Consider the following 21,946-nt stretch of genomic DNA (forward strand, 5'->3'; position numbering starts at 1 on the left):
TTTGCCAAGAACAATCATGGTCTTGGAAAGACCATGATCACCCACTTCATACGACAAGGCCAAATGATGATGATGGTTACCCAGATCTGTCTGTCATCATTTTATTAACAACAAGTAATTAATTTGCTTCATCCTGCTACTTCATTTACATCTTTATTATTCCCACATTAAGTGTTTAATAGGTGCTTGTAGTTATCTTGGTGGGATTAGTCTTCACACAATGTCATTATTTACTCATTTCACAAAGCAGGAGTCAGTAATAATAGCCATAGTAATCAAGATCATCCCTTATTCTTCTTTGCAATATGATAAATCTTTGGTTGCTGTGATACTTTGTTGAACCAATTATCACCTTGAAAGCCTTAAAGTGGAGAGTTAGGGGTGTGGACCTGTAAATCATGACTCCTGTATTTGATGCTAAAGCCATCAGTATAATTCTGGAGCACCACTGCCCTGTGGCTTAAGACCATATAACATAGGACAGAATTGGGCCATTTGGCCTACCAAGTCTGCTTCGCCATTCAATCATGGCTGATTCTTTTCTCCCCCCCTCCTCAACCCCATTCCCTGGCCTTCTCCCCATAACCTTTGATGCCATGTCCAATCAAGAACCTATCAAGCTCTGTCTTAAATACATCCAATGACTTGGCTTCCACAGCTGCCTGTGGTAACAAATTCCAAAAATTTACTACCCTCTGGCTAAATAAATTTCTCCTTATGTCTGTTTTAAATGGATGCCCCTCTATCCTGAGGCTGTGCCCTCTTGTCCTGGACTGCCCCACCATGGAAAACATCCTTTCCACATCTACACTGTCTAGCCTTTCGACGTTCAAAATGTTTCAATGACATCCCCCTCCATCCTTCTAAATTCCCGTAAATACAGACCCAGAGCCATCAAACATTCCTCATATGATAAGCCTTTCATTCCCAGAATCATCCTTATGAACTGCCTCTGGACAAGGATACTCTCAATAGAGAAACATTAATTCCAGCATATTGATTGAATATAATGCAATTTCAGAGGTAACAGCTTCTAATAGAGTACAAAATGTCACTTAAGGATTGGAGCACACTCACGTAATGTTCTCACCACTGGAACAAATTCTTTGAAGAAGTGACTAGAATGATCATTAATGGCAATGCAGTTAGTGTATTTTAGACTTCTGGTAAAACCCAAACTATAAAAGTGCATGGAATCCAAAAGAGAGTAGTAATTTGGATTTATGTTTTAATACTCTTTCCAAGTCCTCATTTTGGTTTATATGCAATCCACTAGTTTGTGTAATGTGTCTTCCATGTTTAAATAACTTGGGTTTCTGTTTACTGCTTTCGCATTGAAGTGGGGAAGGGGAAGGTAGACAAGATCCCAGCATCTTCCATGATGGGCCACATGGTTTACATTGGAAGAGAAGGAGAGAGTAGTTAAACTACTATTTATACTTTCTTCGTTATTTATCGTAAGAAATCAAAAGTTAGGAAAGAAAGATTGGTATTGTTATAAAAAGCAACGAGGTACCTTTTCTTTAAATTTCTCTTTGAATATAACCTGAACTTTTATGGAGATCTTCAGTCTGGTATTGAGGAACTCGTAACATGCAGATAATAAATCTCGCTCTTGTCTGATTTCAGTCTGAACAAGACATTATTCCCATTTGCAGAGAAGCTGCTTATGGCTGTCTGCTTCGTTTAAATTTGGCAAATGTGCAGTTCTCTAAGATATCACTGATACATCATTATGTACTGCAGGTATAATAAAGTACCGATTTTTCTTCTGATAAAGTACGTGTGCCCAGAAAAGGAATACCAATGAAACAAGGTCACTAGCTGTATTAGTATAATTAGTCGACAGTCATGCAACATTATTTTATTCTTGAGAAAAGCTAGACCAAAGAAGGGAACATAAAATCAGTGAGCAAGCAAAGATAAATAAAGAGCAGAGTACTGAAAACCACGCAAAGGCATTTACTTTTCATGTTCCTTTATTTTTCTTCGTGCTAGTGACTGGTCATCAAGTTATAGCTGGTAGGTAGATGAATAGTCCATGATTCATCGATGATTCAACCCATTCCTGTCACAGAAAAATATCAACCAATCTATCTGACAGAACTATGACTTTGAACTTGGACCACTGTTAAACCACAGAAGTGTCCACAAAAAGCTGAACTTTCTGGGCAGGAATGGATGCAGACCTCAGTATCTCAGCACTGTTCAGTTTTAACAATATTTATATATGTGCAAGTAAATTCAGCTCTCATAAAATGCATATGCAACAGTCTGCCAATTAAGTGTTCTTTCCTGTTTACTTGCTCTTACTGGGCAGACCAACAACCAACTTGCATATTTTCCATTTAATCTCTTGTGGCAGAGGAAAGCTTTGCTCTGTCAGGACTTGGTACGTCTTAATAGTGGTTTCAGGACAGCTTACAAGTTGTTAGAGCTCTGTAGTCTAACTACTGTGTATAACTAATTGCTTTCTTTCCATGGTATAATAGAACATAAAATTAGTTAATTTATAAGGTGATCGTGAAAGGAAGATATAGACTGAGCATAGTGTCAAATGTAATATTCTTGGTTGTTTAGTGAGAGTTAATTATAACTCTTGCTACTTTTAGCACAGTTTCATTTCAAACTTAATTTATCACTGTTCTGTCGCTAAGGACAACATGTGTATCTCACAGAGTAAGCAGTCTGATCACACTGTCTATAGCATTGTATAATCTCTCTTTAATCAGCTTTGGGTGGCAGGGTGGAGATATATCTTTATCAAAGGAGGTGTAAGACACTCCTTCCCACCACTAGCCTGCAGGTTGCCCTTGAACAAGGTGTAGCACCTGCTTAGCCCCTTCCGATTAGGGTCATATGAAGACATGGGAGCAGGTGGTAGATGCTCATATGAACAACAGATGCATATCACAAGTCCTGGTTATGTGACCACTGTCACCAGGCAGACAATCTCTGGAGAGCATTGATAATGGCTGGTCAGTGGCTTGTAAAGACACTGCCCAGAAGAAGGTAATGGCAAACCAATTGTGTAGAAAGTTTGCCAAGAACAATCATGCTCATGGAAGACCATGATCACCTACATCATATGACATGGCACATAATGATGATAATGAATCAGCCTTAATGAGGCCCTCCGTTGGTTGGGTTTGGCCATGGATGTTGCATCCAGCTGTCTTCATGATACACAAACCAGTAAGTAAGTCAGGGCAGTATGATATGGAGATTAAGCTGCTGCCCATGTTGCAGACTCTCTCTCTCTCTCCACACAGATGATGAATCCAAATGAACAGCAGAGACCGATACAGGTCATTACTGGCGGCGTCGCAAGAATTGCCAGTCAGTGTTGAACTCAATGTAGGACTGCCTTAGGGAATTCATCTCTGGAGTTTTCCTTGACGTTTACTCATGTAGCTTCCCCATAAGTGGGTACAGCCATAAGGCATCAAAGCTTCGAGCTCAGAGTTTTCCTTCTCAATGATGAGCTGCCAACTACAGCTGAAGAGCCATATCTGCCTGAACCGACTGGTTCGAAGGTGCCAGTAACCTGCCTTTGCCTCTTTCCCTGTCAGTAGAAATGGTTCTGCCAGGCATAATACCTGAGCCACAAGTGAAGACCAGTATCTGGACTTGGGTTTCAGAGGCTACTTAAGATGCAAGCCATTGGGAATATTTAATTAGTTGTGGGAACTTATCTCTACTACCAACCCCAGCTAAAAGAAGCTTAGGAAACCAAACTGAACCAACTTCTAATGTTAAAGAGAAGATAAGCACAAAAAATAATGTCCTGCAAAGAGACTGAATCAAAGAAGAGATATTACAAGTCAAACTGAAAATTCACCATATGGTACATGACAGGATATACAAATGTATAGTGGGAGGATATGCAAAAGTTTCAGGTATATACATATAGGGTGCCTAAGACTTTGCACAGTATCGTAGTAATTTTATGTATTTCACTATACTGCGGTCACACAAAAAACAAAATTCATGACATATGTGAGCAATGATAAACCTGATTCTGATATGGGTCTCCATTGTGGGAGAGGGGAATCATGGTTGGGAAAAGGGGAAGGGAGAGGGGTGGGAGTTGCATCAGAGAGACTTTCTGTAATGATTAATAAACCAATTGCTTGGAGCAAAACGACCACGCCTGGTGTCTCAGGGATGAGTGTGTCTGCACTTGTGCTTCCTTCTGCCTCTTCAGGTGTGTGAGTGCTGCCTTGCTTGCCTCAAGGAGTGCATTTCAGAGTTCAATCACCTTTAATTAAGAACTCTTCCTTAAATCCCTTCTGTATTTCCTGCCCCTTACTCTCTGGATATGGATGCCACTGCTAAGTGGAAAAAATTCTCACTCTCTACCCTTTTTATGTCCATCATAGTATTGTAAACCATGTCTCATCATCCCTCTGGACTTCTCTGCTCCAAAGAAAATAAACCAGCCCACTCAGTCTCTTCTCACGGCAGTGACATTCCTTCCAAGGCAACATCCTGGGAATTCTTGGCACCCACTCCAGTGCAATCATATCCTTCCTATAATGTGGCAACCGGAACTGTGCACTGTAATCCAGCTGTGGCCAAGCTGATGGGCTGTATTGTTGCACCATAACCACTCTGCTCGTCTCATCATGGGGAATTATCCTTTGAGGCCCACCTTTGTTCAGGGTTGGTTGGTCGGAAGCTATCCACCTTTAAAACATCTAATAACTTCTTTCTGTTGGCAATTAGTTTTAGAATTTCACCATTTCCCTCCTTGAATTATTTGGTTACAAACTCCTTCTTCCAACATCATCACCATGTGCCAAGTCTGCATAACATAGGTGATCCTGGTCTTTCCAAGATTGTTCTTGGCAAAATGTTCTACAGAAATATTTTGCCATTGCCTTCTTCAGGGCAATGTCTTTACAAGACCAATGGTAAGAGTATTATCAATACGCTTTAGAGATTGTCTGCCTGCTGTCAGTGGTCCCATAACCAGAACTTGTGATATGCACCAGCTGCTCATACAACCCTCAACTACCTGCTCCCGTGGCTTCACATGACCCCGATTGGGGGGCTAAGCTGGTGCTACACCTTGTTCAAGGGTGACCAGCAGGCTAGTGGAGGGAAGGACTACCTTACACCTTCTTTTGTGGAGACACATCTCCACCCTGCCACCCTTCTCCACAGTGAATAAAAATGTCATCTTACTTTCTGTCTCTGGAGTCACGCACACATCATTACTTTGGTTACCAATGGACCTCACTCTTGACCTAAATATGCTTAGAAGTGCTTAGGATTTCCTTCCCTCCCATGAACAGTTTGTGCCCCCTTTGCAACCTTCTAATTCCTTTTTGAAGTACTTATCCACACATTCTGTATTCTAGTAAGATCTCACGCGTTCTGTAGTTCACTAACCCAGTCATTTCTTTGTTTATCCATTCTGTTGTCTTCCTTAGCACCCAGGGTTCTTTAGAAGGGAATTGTTGATCCTATTATCTCTCTATGTCATATTCAAATGCCTCCCACTGATCATTTGTAGGCTTACCTGCAAATACCTCCTCCCAGTTCACTTTTGAATCGTGTTGCTTTGTCATATCAAAATCAACTTCTCCTGGATTCAGGACCTTTATTTCATGCCTATTCTTTCCTTCTTTATAACAATCTTAAAACTTAGTTATTATACTTACTTACTTGGGCCCTTAGCTCAGTGAAGCAGAGGCTATCAATGACCTCCTGTCTCTATCATCCTCTGAGGTTGATGGGATGGTTGGAGTTCATCGACACTTCTGCAATCCGTTGCATCCACTGTACAAGGGATTGGCCTGTACAGCTTCTCCAGAACCCTGTTAGCCGGCCTTACTCGTTTCCACCTCTCACGACGGGGACATAGGGTTGGACTTTGAGCGTCATTGTTTCTACAATGTTCTCCCATTTACATTGCCTCCTCTTTCCTCGGGACCTTCCCAAAGGTTAGATTTCTGTGAGGACTATCAATACACATAGGATCTGGGGAAATTTGGCAAATTAGATCTGATTTTGGTCTGGTGAACAGAGGCAGTTATTGTTTTTGTATTGGAAGGATTGGAATATCATGGAATATTGAGTTATCAGTCCTGCTTGCCTTTCAACTCGAACTTTGTGATAGCAAGATTACCATTTTCCATCTGTTAATCATTATGTTCAGATCATTAGCCATATTTGTCAGTCTCCTTGCATAAAAATAGATGTTATCTAACCTTGTATTCCTCCTGTGTGCCTGGAGACTTAGCTTTGCTTCTATATTTGTCTGTTTGTCACCCCTAATTTTCTCTCTTCCTTTACTTATTGAGATATAGTGTGGAATAGGCCCTTCCAGCTCTTGGAGCCACACCACCCAGCAATTCCCTGATTTACTCCTAGTCTGATCACGGGACAGTTTATTATGACCCATTAACCTACCAGTCTTTGGACTGTGGGAAGAAACCGGAGGACCCGGTAGAAACACATGTGGTCATGGGGAGAACATATAAACTCCTTACAGACACCCATGGGAATTGAGCCCGGGTTGCCTGTACTGTAAAGCATTGTCTTAACCTTTATTCTACTGTGCTGCCCTAGAAAAGCTACTGAATCACCAGCATCCTTGGGTTCTTCTTAATCTGTATTCTATACAGTTGCAGAGAAGAAGCAGTATTAGCAGCAAAGGAAGAGATACTTCCTTCTTCCTCCTCTTTTAAATAGCCCCATACTATTAAATCATGACATTCTGACTATGACAAATAATTGTCACACACTCAGCACCTTGTCTCACAGGACCTTGTATGGATTATGGCGTTCCCTTCTGACTCAGCCATGCAGGAAAGCTGCAGAAGTGATATGGCCATAGTTGGGATCTCTGCCAGGATAGAGATGAAGCGATTTTTAATATCTCGATTATAGCCCTTTGTTCACTAAGCAGAAGAGTTCAACCTGTCTTGTTTAAACTTGGGCAATTTATTTGTTTTGACACAGTTAGTTTGTCATGGACCATCATTTCATTGTTTAATGAAATAATGAGTTTGGGGGCTCTTCTGCTGGGGGAGGAGATGTTGGCCGAGCCTTTTGTTTACTATTGGATTCACATTTGGCTAGAATTTGCTGTTTTCGTGAGATTGAAGGATTTGTAAATACTAAGTTCCAGGGAATGCAGAATTCCAGGAGGGTCTTTGAGGAGGCTTCATAGGCATCTGAGAAGGATTTCTTGAAACAAAGACTTGACTCCCCAGCCACTTGATTGACACAAGCTAGACAATGAAGCATTTGTTTTTCTCCATTGCGCAGGGATTTAGCTTCCTATTGTGCGTGCGTAACAGTTACTGTATTCCTATCATTTAAACAACAAGAACCTGGAAAATCTGCCTCTGTAGAACATAAAACCAGGCCAATAAAATGGTAATATCTAATCAGCAATTGGCATTAATATTAATATGATGCATTTTATTTAATCAAGAGGAATAAGTCCATATTCAGCAATAGTGGGCTCTTGTCCTGCCTCAGCAATATTTAAATTTATAATAGCAGCAACCACAAACAGTCCTTAAATAATTCTAAGATATCTTTCGTTGTATGGAGCTGAAGGAATCAGAGAGATTTGAGTCAGAGATACTGCACCCACGGAGAGTGCCAGACGGGCTCCTAGATTTCAGCAAAATGATTTCCTGGAAAGAAAATGAACAAATTAAATATGCTGCTCTTCAAAATTACCTTTATTAATAAAAAGGTCTCACATGGCTAATGAGGCAGAAAAAAATTGTCAGTCCACAATCGACTTTTTAAAAAAAATGCTAAATGTCAGTGCTTACAGTAATGTGATATGACGTGGTCCTACCAACCAAAAATAGCCACTACCAACACAAATGATTAATTACATAAAGAATATGCACAATTTAAATATATGAGGGATAAGAGTTGCAGCAAAATTGCCTGTTTCATTGCCAGTTTCACTACCAATCAAAGCAGCAGTTACACTCTACCACTTCTCTGAGACCCGCAGCAAGCAGAGTATGAAGAGCAAGGTTTGAGGTACTTCACAAACAGGAGAAAATCTGCAGATGCTGGAAATTATCACAAATTGCTGGAGGAATTCTGCAGGCCGGGCAGCATCTTTGGGAAAGAGTACAGAGTTGACCTTCCAGGCCAAGACTCTTCTTCAGGACTGGGAAAAAGAGATGAGGAGTCAGAGTAAGAAGCTGGGGGGAGAAGAGGAAGAAATACAAGGTAGTGGGTGACAGGTGAAACTGGGAAAGGGGGAGGGGTGAAGTAGAGAGCTGGGATGCTGATTAGTGAAAGAGATAAGGAGCTGGAGAAAGGGGAATCTGATAGGAAAGGACACTTTCGACCTAAGTGTGGCAGTAGTAGAGGTGGCCGTGGACTACTTCAGTCTTGCCCTGACACTGAATTGTACTCTAACCATCAGAAACAAGCTCTACAAGTTCAATATTTAACTTTAGCAGTAGTGTATTATTCCTCAGTGTCCCCAAGCATCTTATAATCTATGTGGCAGTCAAACTGTTCACAGCAAGGGTTTATGACTGTAAATGACTGACATACCCTGAAGCCTGCTTTTGGTTAGCTGCCAGGAGAACTCTCCTTGACTATAATTTACAGTTCATATCAATGTTAGCAGGAAAAGAGGCTTTGTTTTAATGACCCCTCTGAAAGAAGACATTTCTAACAAAGCACATCTTTCATTACCTCATGGAAGTAAAAAAAAACCTGATAGTAGATTAACTAACTATGCAAGATGTCCAATCAAAGCGCTTTCTAAAATGGCTCCACTGCGCTTGTCCTAGTGTTAATCCCAGGATGTATACAACAAATGAGATTCAGTAGAGCTGGTGTTTCTAGCAATACTATCAGCAAGGCACAGCTAGAACTACCTTATATTAATATAAAAATCTCAGGAAAAACATTTCATATTTCTGTATACAGGAGTCATACAGCAGTGTGCAAAAGTCTTAGGCACATATATACAATCAGGGTGCTTAAGACTTCTGTTGTGTACTGTATTTGTCAACATGGAGTGAGGAATAAGTTTGTAAATCTGGTGGGAGCAAAGGATGTTGGAAATGGTGAGTATGGAGCATCGCTGGAGGGCTGTGGGACAGATGGCAGAGAAGGAGTGCTAAGGATGGGGGTGCAGACTCACTCGGCCTTGTGACATCAGGCAAAGGCATTTGATTCCAAATCATTGGTTTATTGATTATTGCAGAATGTTCTTCTGGTGCTTCATTTCAGAATCAAAGTTCAAAGTTCAAAGTACACTTATTATCAAAATATGTATACTGAAAAAGATGGAAGTTTTGTACCAACTGGCTCCTGGATCAAGCTACGAAGAACCAATTGTCCTCATTGATGACGCTCGTCTCAATGCTGTCAACAAGTTTTGCTACCTGGGCAGCATAACAACATCCTCAGCTTCTATGGATGTAGAGATTGAGTCAAGAACCAGAAAAGCCTGCTTTGCCTTTGGTCAGTTGAAAGATCGAGTTTGGTCACAGAACATCAGGTTGGCCACCAGGTACAAGGTATACAGGGCCGTTGTCATATCAACCTTCCTATATGGATGTGAGACATGGAGCCCATATCAGAGTCACTTACGCCAGCTTGACCAACAGCAGCAACGTCACCTAAGTTCTTTGATGAAGATCACCTGGTGAGGTCTTCTCTCGAGCTGGAATGCCAGCAGTTTCAACCTTGGTGATGTCAGCCCAACTGCGCTGGGCAGGACATGTTGTCAGAATGCCTGACGGAAGACTGCCCAAGGACATCTTGTACGGCCAACTGTTCAGTGTTACCCAAAAACGAGGAGGCCAGCGACTACAGTACAAGGATGTTCTGCATGGGAGCCTCAAGAAAGCTGACATTGCCCCATCAACATGGGAGGATCAGGCTCAAGATCGCTCACAGTGGAGGGATGCCATCAGAAAGGGTGTGGATGCTGCTGAGAACAAACCCATAGAGACAACAGAGGAAAGGCACAGGAAGTGCCACAACAGAGCTTCTGCCCCTGCTGCCCCTCCAGGCCTCACCTGCCAAGTATGTGGCAAGCAGTGCCTGTCAAGGATCGGCCTGTACAGCCACTCCAGGACGCACATATCAAACCCCACTAACTGACTGAAAGGAGCCATCATCACCCTATGGGATGGATAGCCAGAGAGATGTATACATTATATAACCTTGAGATTCATCCCCTCAGAGGCAGTCACAAAACAAGAAACCGGAAAGAACCCTTTAAAAAAATACTAAAACACCGAATGCACAGAGAGAAAAAAAACACTGTTCGTGCAAACAATAAAAGCAAACGACAACATTCAGAACAAAAGTGAGTCCATGGACACGAAGCCTGGAGCAGCCAGAGCAGGCCACAGGCTCAGTCACAGTTCATCACGCAGTGAAGCAAATCGTCACAAAGCTCACAGACACGAAGCCTGGAGCAGCCAGAGCAGGCCACAGGCTCAATCACAGTTCATCACGCAGTGAAGCAAATCGTCACAAAGCTCACAGACACGAAGCCTGGAGCAGCCAGAGCAGGCCACAGGCTCAATCACAGTTCATCACGCAGTGAAGCAAATCGTCACAAAGCTCACAGACACGAAGCCTGGAGCAGCCAGAGCAGGCCACAGGCTCAATCACAGTTCATCACGCAGTGAAGCAAATCGTCACAAAGCTCACAGACACGAAGCCTGGAGCAGCCAGAGCAGGCCACAGGCTCAATCACAGTTCATCACGCAGTGAAGCAAATCGTCGCGAAGCTCACAGACACGAAGCCTGGAGCAGCCAGAGCAGGCCACAGGCTCAGTCACAGTTCATCACGCAGTGAAGCAAATCGTCACAAAGCTCACAGACACGAAGCCTGGAGCAGCCAGAGCAGGCCACAGGCTCAATCACAGTTCATCACGCAGTAAAGCAAATCGTCGCGAAGCTCACAGACACGAAGCCTGGAGCAGCCAGAGCAGGCCACAGGCTCAGCCTCAGTGCGTGGAGAAAACGTACCAGGACAATGAGCAGATCTGGCTCAACTCTCACCTCCAGTCCCCAACACGCCGCCTTTTCAATCCATCCAAATTGTTCAAGCACCAGGTCGTACGCTGCACTAGGACCCGGGCCCTTCGATACGCTCTGGGCTTGGACTCCGCTGCCATGTCTGGCCCGTATCTGACCTTTCCACCCAGTGCTTAGATTGATCCAACCTTACTCTTGATTTTGCTGGACGAGCTCTTAAACCCCTCTGCTCATCACTCATATATGTCATGAAATTAGTTTTTTTGCTGCAGCAGCAGTACAGTGCAAAAGTCTTTGGCATCCCAGCTATATAGACATGCCCAAGATTTTTGCACAGTACTGTACTTATTGGAATGCAGTTATTGGAATGGCAATCATTCTCTGTAATACCATGAGTGAACATACTTACTTAATTGCAATTGGTGTGTTTCGCCAGTTCCCATAATTCTGATAAAATAATCTTTCATTTTGTACTTGTGTTATAGTAACTACAGTGAAGCAACATCCTTTACCTCATAGAATTCACTGGCATGAAATAGAGCTGGCAAACATTGTCAGTGATATCTGAAAGTCATGTAAAACCCATAACCAGCTTTTGCTGCTTATCATCATTCATATCTCACTCTGTCTCATACATTTTGTTGAGTTTTGTGCCAGGGCAGATGATTGCTTCGATTAACTCTTGGAAGGAGTACTATGGCACTTGGCAGCTTTAAATATCACAAAATAGAGCCAGGGCCCTTGATATATCCATCACACCATGTGCTTTGATGCCAGATAAACCACAAAAGTCCAGGTTTCAAACCCTGCTCTGTGCTAAGTTAGCAGCTCTCAATTAGTACAATAGTAATTAATTGACAGTGGAGTTGATGCATTAAACCAGATTGAGGGGGAGAACAACATGGTGCTTTTGGTTTTGCACTCTACAACAATCCCTAGGGTATGAACAGCAAATGAATAATTAAGACGGAAAACAATGATTGGCTTCCCATAGTATATTAATCAGAAATTCATTCTTCATGAGTTCTCGGATTAATCCACATGTGGCATATAATGTAGCTGCACTCTACACTGCAAAAACCTAATAAAGTGGTCACAGGATGGAAATCTGGTGTGGTCTTCTGCTGTCCTGGGATTAACACTAGGTGTCAAACCACCTCAAGGTTTGACATGGTGTGCGTTCAGAAATGTTCCTCTGCACACCACTGTTGTAATGCTTAGTTATTTGAGTTACTGTCGCTTTCATGTCAGCTTGAACCCATCTGGCAATTTCCTCTGACCTCTCTCATTAACAAGGTATATATGGCCATAGAACTGCTGCTCACTGGATTTTTTTTTGTTCCTTGCACTATTACAAACTCTGGGGACTGTTGAGCATGGAAATTCCAGGAGATCAGCAGTTTCTGAGCTACTCGCACCTTCCCATCTGGCACCAACAATCATTCCACTGTCAAAGTCTTTTACATCATATTTCTTCCCCATTCTGATGTTTGGTCTGAACAACAACTGAACCCTTTGACCATGTCTGCATGCTTACACATGATTGGCTGATTAGATATTTACACTGACGATCAGGAGTATAGGTACACCTAATGAAGTGGCCACTGAGTGTATATTGCAAGACTAGGCAGAGTAGGAGTAGGCAAATTGGGAATCCTCTGAAGCTATGCTTCCCATAAGCTGGCAACTGGGGTTGAGTAACAGGGAGCATGATGCCAACTCAAGGATGTCACCAGGAAGAAATCCATGCTTTTGCAAGAGAATCAGCTCCATCAGGAGTGTGGAAGAGTGGAAAAAGCACAAAAAATGTCACATTCCACATTTGTAGGATTGGGAAAGATGAGTTGGGTGGTGGTGTCCTGCATCTGTGGGCATAAACTCCAAATGTTGTGTTAACTTCACTGTTCCTGGAGAAGGGATGTTCAACCAGAAGTGGTACACTTTTAGTTAGGGGTATATATAGTGCCAGCTTTACAGTACCAGTGACCCGAGTTCAATTCCCACTACTGTCTGTAAGGTGTTTGTATGTTCTCCCCGTTACTGTGTGGGTATCCTCTGGGTACTCCGGTTGCCTCCCACAGTCCAAACAGGTACTGGTTGGTAGGTTCATTGGTCTTTATAAATTGTCCTGTGATTAGGCTAGGATTAAATCAGGGGTTGCTATGCAGCACGGCTCAAAGGGCTAGAAGGGCCTTTCCACACTGTTGCTCAATTAGTTAATCAAAGGAAGACCAGAAACTGGATAAATTTTAAAAAATGACAATGACTTGGAATAAGAGATAGTTTGACTACAAACTATTACAGTTCCATTTAATGGGAAGATGAACAATTAACATTAGAGCAATAGGGGTTAAAATGTAATTAAAAAGTAAGCTTCTGATGAATAAGGATCTCAGAATTCAGGGAGTTCAGGGAATTATTATTATTTCCTTTTTTTCTTTCTTTTTGCATTTGCACTGTTTGTGGTCTTTTGCACATTGGTTGTCTGCCCTATTGGTGCGGTCTTTCATTGATTCTATTGCAGCTATTGGATTTATTGAGTATGCCTGCAAGAAAATGAACCTCAGGGTTGTATATCATGACATATACGTACTTTGATAATAAACTTATTTTGAACTTTGAACTCCTTAGCAATTTTCACATCATTTATATTCTCTATTCCCTAATCCTCACCCCACTTTTCCCACTCACTTCCATGAGGTATCTTCTTCCTTGTTGAAAACTAATCCAAAGTACTCAGTATATATTCCTACCATGCCCTCCAGTACAATACATAAATCACCTTCTTGTTCCTAATCAACCTCATTTCTCTTCCTACTACCTACAGTAGTTACCATTTACATGCTTATAGAATATCCAGGAGTTCTTGATGGTTAACTGCGAGTACATTCTTATATCTCCCCATTGCCTGCTTCGATTTTCTTGTCACCTTCTCTTGCTATCAGCTTCTCTTCATTCAGCCTAGATTTCATAAATGGCTCACCTGAGGGAAGTCATACATTCCCTTTGTTCATTATAATCTACAGGTCATGGGTTTAAAATTATAGCAATTCAGCTAGAGGGAAAATAAAGATTTTTATTCACGCAGCTGGTCTGGAACACATTATTTGAGAGAATTATGGAAGCCTTTCAAAAGGCAATTCTCCGTCTACTTGAAGACCCGCAATTTGCAGGTTTGTAGGGAAGAAGCTGGAGTGAGGACTAGATTGAGCAACTCTTTCAAATTGCTGTCACAGGAATGAGAGATTGAATGCCATCCTTCTGCTTAGTCAGATTCTAAAATAGAAATCCTTTCTATTTTGCTCTTTATTGGAGTACTGTATTGCATGTTTTAGTCTTCTCCTTCGAGGTCGTACTTTAGGAGAGTGAATCACTTTTCCGTTATAAAACACTTAGCTGATTTTAATGGAATGAACATCTGGTGGGTTCTGTAATGACGAGGCAATCTGTACAGCCCAGGCAATAAATACAAATATTTACGCAGGTTTCCACAGCGTCCATGAGTTTGCTACCAGGTAGGCTGATTTCTGTAGCCAATGGGTGGTGAATCTGTGGAATTCATTGCCACAAATGACTGTGGAGGCCAAATCCTTGGGTAGATTTAAAGTGGAGGTTGATAGATTCTTAATCAATCAGGGTGTCAAAGGTCATGGGGAGAAGGCTGGAGAATGGGGCTGACAGAGATAATAAATCAGCCATGGTGGAATGGCAGAGCAGAATTGATGGACTGAATGGCCAACTTCTGCTCCTATGTCTTATGGTATTATAGATGTGTTTCTTTAGTGAAACAGGAATTTTCCTGTCTAGAGGTCAGATATATGCTGCTTGGTGACTTTAAGGTAGATAGGGTAATACAATACTACTGAAGTTTCACTGTACAACCTAAACTGTGTATTTCCCAGAAGTCATGATCAAATAAGCACACATGCCAGATTACAATGCTTCTGTTGTTAAAGCCCACGAGAAGAATATTTAATTGAAAACTGCAGTTACTCAGTGTTACTCAACACTAAAACGACAAAACAGTATTTCAAGATTGGATCTTATTGATTGTAAAGTTCTAACTGTAAAAGGTCTAAAACTCTACTGCTTTATTAAAGGATGTGAACATGGGTTCAATCCAAATGAAATCATGGTTCAAGGGCCAGTGTAACCTGGGTTTGTAACTGGCAAGATAAAGCGAAACAGATGGAATAAAGGTACAGAGAATTCCTTGGGCTTACAGAAAATAGATAGATAGATAGATAGATAGATACTTTATTCATCCCCATGGGGAAATTCAACTTTTTTTCCAATGTCCCATACACTTGTTGTAGCAAAAACTCATTACATACAATACTTAACTCAGTAATAATATGATATGCATCTAAATCACTAACTCAAAAAGCATTAATAATAGCTTTAAAAAAAGTTCTTAAGTCCTGGCAGTTGAATTGTAAAGCCTAATGGCATTGGGGAGTATTGACCTCTTCATCCTGTCTGAGGAGCATTGCATCGACAGTAACCTGTCGCTGAAACTGCTTCTCTGTCTCTGGATGGTGCTATGTAGAGGATGTTCAGGGTTTTCCATAATTGACCGTAGCCTACTCAGCGCCCTTCGCTCAGCTACCGATGTTAAACTCTCCAGTACTTTGCCCATGACAGAGCCCGCCTTCCTTATCAGCTTATTAAGACGTGAGGCGTCCTTCTTCTTAATGCTTCCTCCCCAACACGCCACCACAAAGAAGAGGGCGCTCTCAACAACTGACCTATAGAAACAGGAGAGCTTCAAAAATGAAAGTGGCCAATCTTTTATCTTAGTTCTACTCTCTTGTACAAGCCCCATATCTCTTGTTTACCTTAACATTTAAAGTCTATTGATCTCTATCTTGTATATACCTAGTAACTAAGGGACCAAGGCACTCTTCTGTAGATAGCATTTGAGATCCTCTCCCCTTTGGGTGGAAAATCTATTACATCAATACCATGCCTTCCAGTTCTAGTCACCTAAACTAAGAGAAGCTTTTTCTCTGTAAATACCAATACCCATCATCTGTGGGGTTTGGGACACAAATATCAAACAATGCTTAGGTTCATTGTATCTGATGCCAAGAAAGTATTTGCAATAAGAATGAACCCAACTTACTTACCATACCGAAACTGGTATTTGAATGTGCTTCATCGCCATTACTCTCATTGGTCTTTTCAAAGTGAATTTATTATCAAAGTACAAGTATGTCATTACTGAGAAACACTTTTTGCAGGCAATCACAGTAAGTACAGGAGACACAATGGAATCAATGAAAGGCTGCACCCAACAGGACAGATAACAACTAATGTGTAAAAAAAACAAACATCTGCAAATGTAAAATGAAAGGAAAAGTAAAAAAACTAATAATAATGATAATAAATAAATAAATAAGCAATAGATATTGAGAACATGAGATGAAGAGCTTTTGAAAGTGAGTCCATAGGTTGTGGGAACATTTCATTGATGGGTCAAGTGAGATTGAGTGAAGTAATCCTCTTTGGTTCAAGAGCCTGATGGTTGAGGGGTAATAACTGTTCCCCAGCCTGGTGGAATGGGACGTGAGGCTCCTGTAACTTTCTGATGGCAGCAGCAAGAAGAGAGCATGGCATGGGTGGTGGTGTCCTTGATGATGGGTGCTGCTTTCCTGTGACAGTGCTCCATGTCGGTGTGCTCAATGGGATTTGTCTGTAATGGAATGCAATTTGCAAGCAACAAATTGCCAAAATTGCAGAAATAAAATTACATCCATTACTTATTAGCTGTGCAAAATAAGATTTCATTAACCAGCTCTCCATTTTTAAGAAGCTGGTTGATTCATGCACTAATTACCTAATGAGGTCATTGCAGGCTTGGATTTACCATCGTAAGAATCCTTTCCATGTCGAGATTTATAACCCTGCTTTGCCTTTAAAAGAAAGGAACAATTGAAACTGTGTAAATTCTCTCCTGAATGTTGTTCTTAGAGACTTTCATATCTTTTTTTTGTGTTTTTAATCACTCTCTTGACCCAACCTTGCTCTCTATTATTATTGTTTCTTAACCTGGATTGACTCTAATTCATCCAGCTTCATTTTCCATTGTTCCTGTGTTTTGTCTCAATTCCTAAATTTCACCGAAGTAAAGTGCAGCTCAATTTGTTCCTAGTTGTTCCAATATCTACTTGAAATCCCAGTGATATTTGATAATTAAAAAGACTGGAAGTTGAGGGAGATAAACCTAGCTATCAGGACACATTGAGAGATGTTTGCACCAGCAGATTATAGCCATTTTCTGTAGTGTTTAGTCCCTGCCACTCACTCAGTGTTCAATGGACCTTTCGATAAAGTTAATTCTCTAATAAGGTTAAAACTGTAAATGCTGGAAGTGGTAAGCAGGTCATTGGCCTGGAACATGAATGCTGTCTGCACTTCCACAACCGCTGCCCGGACTGCTGACACTTCCAATATTTTCTTCTTTACTTCAGCTTTTCAAGCTTTGGAATATTTTGCCTTTGGCTATGATTGATAACAGGAAAAATGGATGGAGGTGGCAAAGCCTCCATGGACAGCACAGTAATATAGCGGTTAGCCTAACGACGTTAGAACGCCAGAGACCTGAGTTCATTTCTGTCGCTGTCTGTAAGGAGTTTGTCTATTCTCCCCATGACTGTGTGGGTTTCCACCCCATGCTCTGGTCTCCTCCCACATTCCAAAGTTCTAGGTTAATTGGTCACCTGTATGTAATGGGGCAGCATGAATTAGGCTGAAAGGGTCTGTTACCGTGCTGAATCTCTAAACCACAAAAGAATAATAATATAAAAGGAGGTGCATGGCCTCCATTCAAATGTTGTTGTACAAGAGCCTTTAGGAGCATTTAAAAATATTTCCTTTGCAAATTGATCAAAAATTGGAAACGTTTTACTTTTGATGTAGTTACTACTCTCGGCTTGCTGCTTTAAGTTCTAACCATGATATGATCCCAATCTTACAAAATGTCATCTGAGAATATTGTTCTTTCATCAGTAATATATTAAATCATATAGTTTAATTATGAAGAAAACAGAGCAGTGCCTGTACTTCCTTAGGAGATTCAGCATGGCATCTAAAATTTTGACAAACCTCTATAGATGTACAATGGAGAGTATATTAACTGGCTGGATCACAGCCTGGTATGGAAACACCAAAGCTCTTGAATGAAAATTCCTACAAAAAATACTGGATCCAGCCCAGTCCATCATGGGTAAGCCTTCCCAACCATTGGGTATATCCACAGGAAATGCTGTTGCAGGAAAGCAGCATCCATCATTAGGGACTCCCACCACCCAAGACATGCTCTCTTCTCGCTGTTGCCATCAGGAAGAAGGTACAGGAGATTGAGGACTCACAACACCAGGTTCAGAAACAGTTATTAGCCCTCAACCATAATGTTCTTGAACCAAAGGGGATGACTTCACTCAACTTCATTTGCCCCCATTATTGAAATGTTCCCACAACCAATGAACTCACTTTCAAGGACTCTTCATCTCATGGTCTCAATGTTTATTGCTTATTTATTTATTATTATTATTTCTTCTTTTTGTATTTGCACAGTTTGTTGTCTTTTGCACTCCCAAGTTGAACGCCCAAGTTGAGTGGTCTTTCATTGATTCTGTTATGGTTATTATTCCATACACTTATTGAGTATGTCCATAAGAAAATGAATCTCAAGGTTGTATATGGTGACATATATGTACTCTGACAATAACATTTACTTTGATCTTTGAATATGTATAGTACCAGTAGCAGAGATCTCAGCTGCTTGCTTTTTAAATCATTTTTATCCAAAACTATTCAAAGACAGAAATAAAACACAATTGCTCTGGCAGTAAACGAAACATGTCCTGTTCTTCTGTTTTAGAGTGCACTCATTAAATAAATGTTCCAGGGGAGAATCAGGTATCAGCTACACGGATATTTGAGCATGCCAAGTCCACCATATGTTGGCAACATTTGAATGTATTTTCCATCATTATTAAGCTTCAGGCCAAATGCTTACTGGGGTGCTAAATCTTGACTGATAACGCGTAGTATTTAGAAGCATCATCATATTGAAACATTAGGCTCTATCTAGTCAGTTACTGTCCTCAGGCTCTCATTTGCTTTTACGTATTATCCACAACATAAAGAGGAGGCTGTAAACGCTCAGCTCCTGCCCACTCCTTTCTCATTTCCTGGTTTCACAAGCAAGTGAACACCTCTCTCATAGAAATCCAAATGTCAAAATCTTCTGTATCAGATTTCACTCTGACCACTTTTTATTGTGAATCCCTTTGTTGGTTGCTGTGACTAATAGGCTCTTTTAAGCTCACATTATTTGGACATGCTCAGGTTAACTGAGTAATGAATGGTTAGATTGGGAAGTATCACAACACTAGCCTGTTGGAGCACTTGCATGTCCAGTGTAGGCAGGTGATTGCTTTCCAATACAGTGACGTGATTTAACTGGAAGTTAGTTCAGAACTAGGTGAATTATCCAACACTGTGTTTTAGAATCGAGATGGCAGAGTCCAAGCCCCAGAGTGTATTGAGGGGACTGAACCCAATGTTTGGACGATGATTTAGACACTGGGCCATGTTGAGATGGTCAAGGCATTGGGGCCCAAGGCGAGGGATGAGCTGGTTCACCCCACTACTCAGCTCTGCGCTGAACTAAGGGTCAGTGGACAGACTCTCTTTGTGCACTTCAGTTCAGAACACTATTTGCTTGTGTCTGTTGTTTGCATGTTTTTTTTTTAGATTTCTCTGCACATTGGGTGTTTGACAGTCTTTATTTTAATGGGTTCTTTTGGGTTTCTTTGTTTTGTGGCTGCCTGTTAGGAGACAAATCCCAAGGTTGTATAATATATACACATTCTGATAATAAAAGTACACACTCTGTACTTTGAAACTTTGAACTTTGAACCACACCTATTTTGATAATTAATTGTTTTGTTGGTTTTGGCATATTTTAGCTAAAAGCAGTGAGTGATTTCCAACTAGTGACAGTGTTGGAGAGGTTAAAAATGGAATGATACATTGTTTGGTGTCAATCTCCTAATCTGGTACAAATAAAAAGATCCGTTTTTGATTACGTGGCTAATTTAGGCAAGGAACTAGATATTGCAGTGGTGTGAGGTGTAGCAGGAAAGACATAACTCTGGGTCTTGTTGGGTACTGTAAACTTAATGAACATGGCAGCATCGGGTTTGCCATCTATTACAAGATTGTTTGAAGTACAAAGTGTCACAGCATTCGTTTTTTTGTCCCTGATTGATTCTCAGCCTGGATGTCAGACTAATTGGCAGACTTGGCTTCCATTGGGAAAGAGAAAGTTCCAGAAAAAATATGCCAGATCATATTGGTCTGATCCCTGACCCTGTGGGAGCAAAGTGTTCCCAAAATTGTGTTAGGCTGATCCTTGCCCCCAGAGGTCAGATAGTTTAGAACCAGGGCAGAGGTGGGGACTTTCTCTGGAAATCTGAAGGTAAGGGAGCTTTGGCAATGGATCAAGATCTTCATTCCTCTGGGCACAAAATGCTGAGAAATAATTTTTTCTCTATCACCATTTATGTCTTGGTGTTGTTGCTGGGGTTCCCGAAAGCTAACTCATAACTCAGAAGATTAGTGGGAGTTGGCAGGGTGTGGGGTCAATGTATGTGTTTCTGGAGTTAGTTAAGGCCAGATTCCTAATGTGCTCCAATACTCTCCCCATTTAGCCCAACCCATCTTAACACAAATCCTCCAAGAGTACCACCACCTTATAGAGTTTGAAGGCTTGCTTGCCTCAATGATCCAGAGAACTATGTTGGCTGGAGTCAGGGCCTTGTGCTTTAGCTTTTGGTAGGGTCACCATGTCAAACAGGTCAAAGGGTAGAGGCCAGACTAGGAGTGGTGCACTGGTCCTCCAGGTTCGGGGGGGGGGGGGTGTTCAACTCAGGACTAACAATCCTGACTGGTCAAAAAAACAATTGTTATGGAAACAGCAATGAAGAATTCTTCTATACGGACAGAGATGGAGGATCTTCCTTGCTGCCCTAAATGCCTGTGGTGTAATGGGCAGTAAGTAAGTACATTAGCATAATCCTTTGTGCTCGCCCGTATCTTATGGTCCTATGATCTTACATTAAAATGAACCCCCAGCGTGGTCTCAGAGAGGCATTTAACCCCTAGAAGCACTGGCTGATGATCTGTGTTTTAATCTATCTATAAAATTACAAACCTATTAACTTTGCCTATAAATTAAAATATCTCTTATTTCAAACACTGTGCAGGTGCTCTAGCATTCAGATTGCTAATTATTTAAAATTTAAACCAAGTTTTAATCTACACTCAGTGGTCACTTTATTAGGTACACCTGTACATATGATCACTCATGCAAATACCTAGCCAGCCAATCATGTTTATAGCAACGCAATGGATAAAAGCACACAGGCAAGGTCAAGAAGTTCAGTTGTTGTTCAGACCAAACATCAGAATGGGGAAGAAATATGATCTAAATGACTTTGACCATGGAATGATCATTGGTATCAGGCGGGTTGGTTTCAGTAGTTGGCCTTATCAAGAACGATGACAAGACGGAGTAAAGAAAGGAAGAGGAGTGGCTGGTGGATTGGAGTGAGAAGAACAAGCTAAGCCTGAACGTGGGGAAGACAAAGGAAATCACTGTGGACTTCAGGAAGGTGCAGACGAACCATCCGCCTCTATGCATACATGGCTCCTCCTTTGAGAGAGTTAAGTGCACCAAGTTCCTGGGAGTTCACATCACGGAAGACCTCACCTGATCCCTTAATATCGCCTCCCTGAAGAAGAAGGCACGGCAGCATCTCCACTTCCTAAGAAGATTGAGGCGAAGAAGGCTCCCACCTCCCATCTCAGCTGCATTTTATGGAGCACCATTGAGAGCATCCTGACAAGTTGCATCTCCATCTGGTATGGG

Source organism: Hemitrygon akajei, chromosome 23, assembly GCF_048418815.1.
Source record: "Hemitrygon akajei chromosome 23, sHemAka1.3, whole genome shotgun sequence".
Classification (NCBI taxonomy): Eukaryota; Metazoa; Chordata; class Chondrichthyes; order Myliobatiformes; family Dasyatidae; genus Hemitrygon; species Hemitrygon akajei.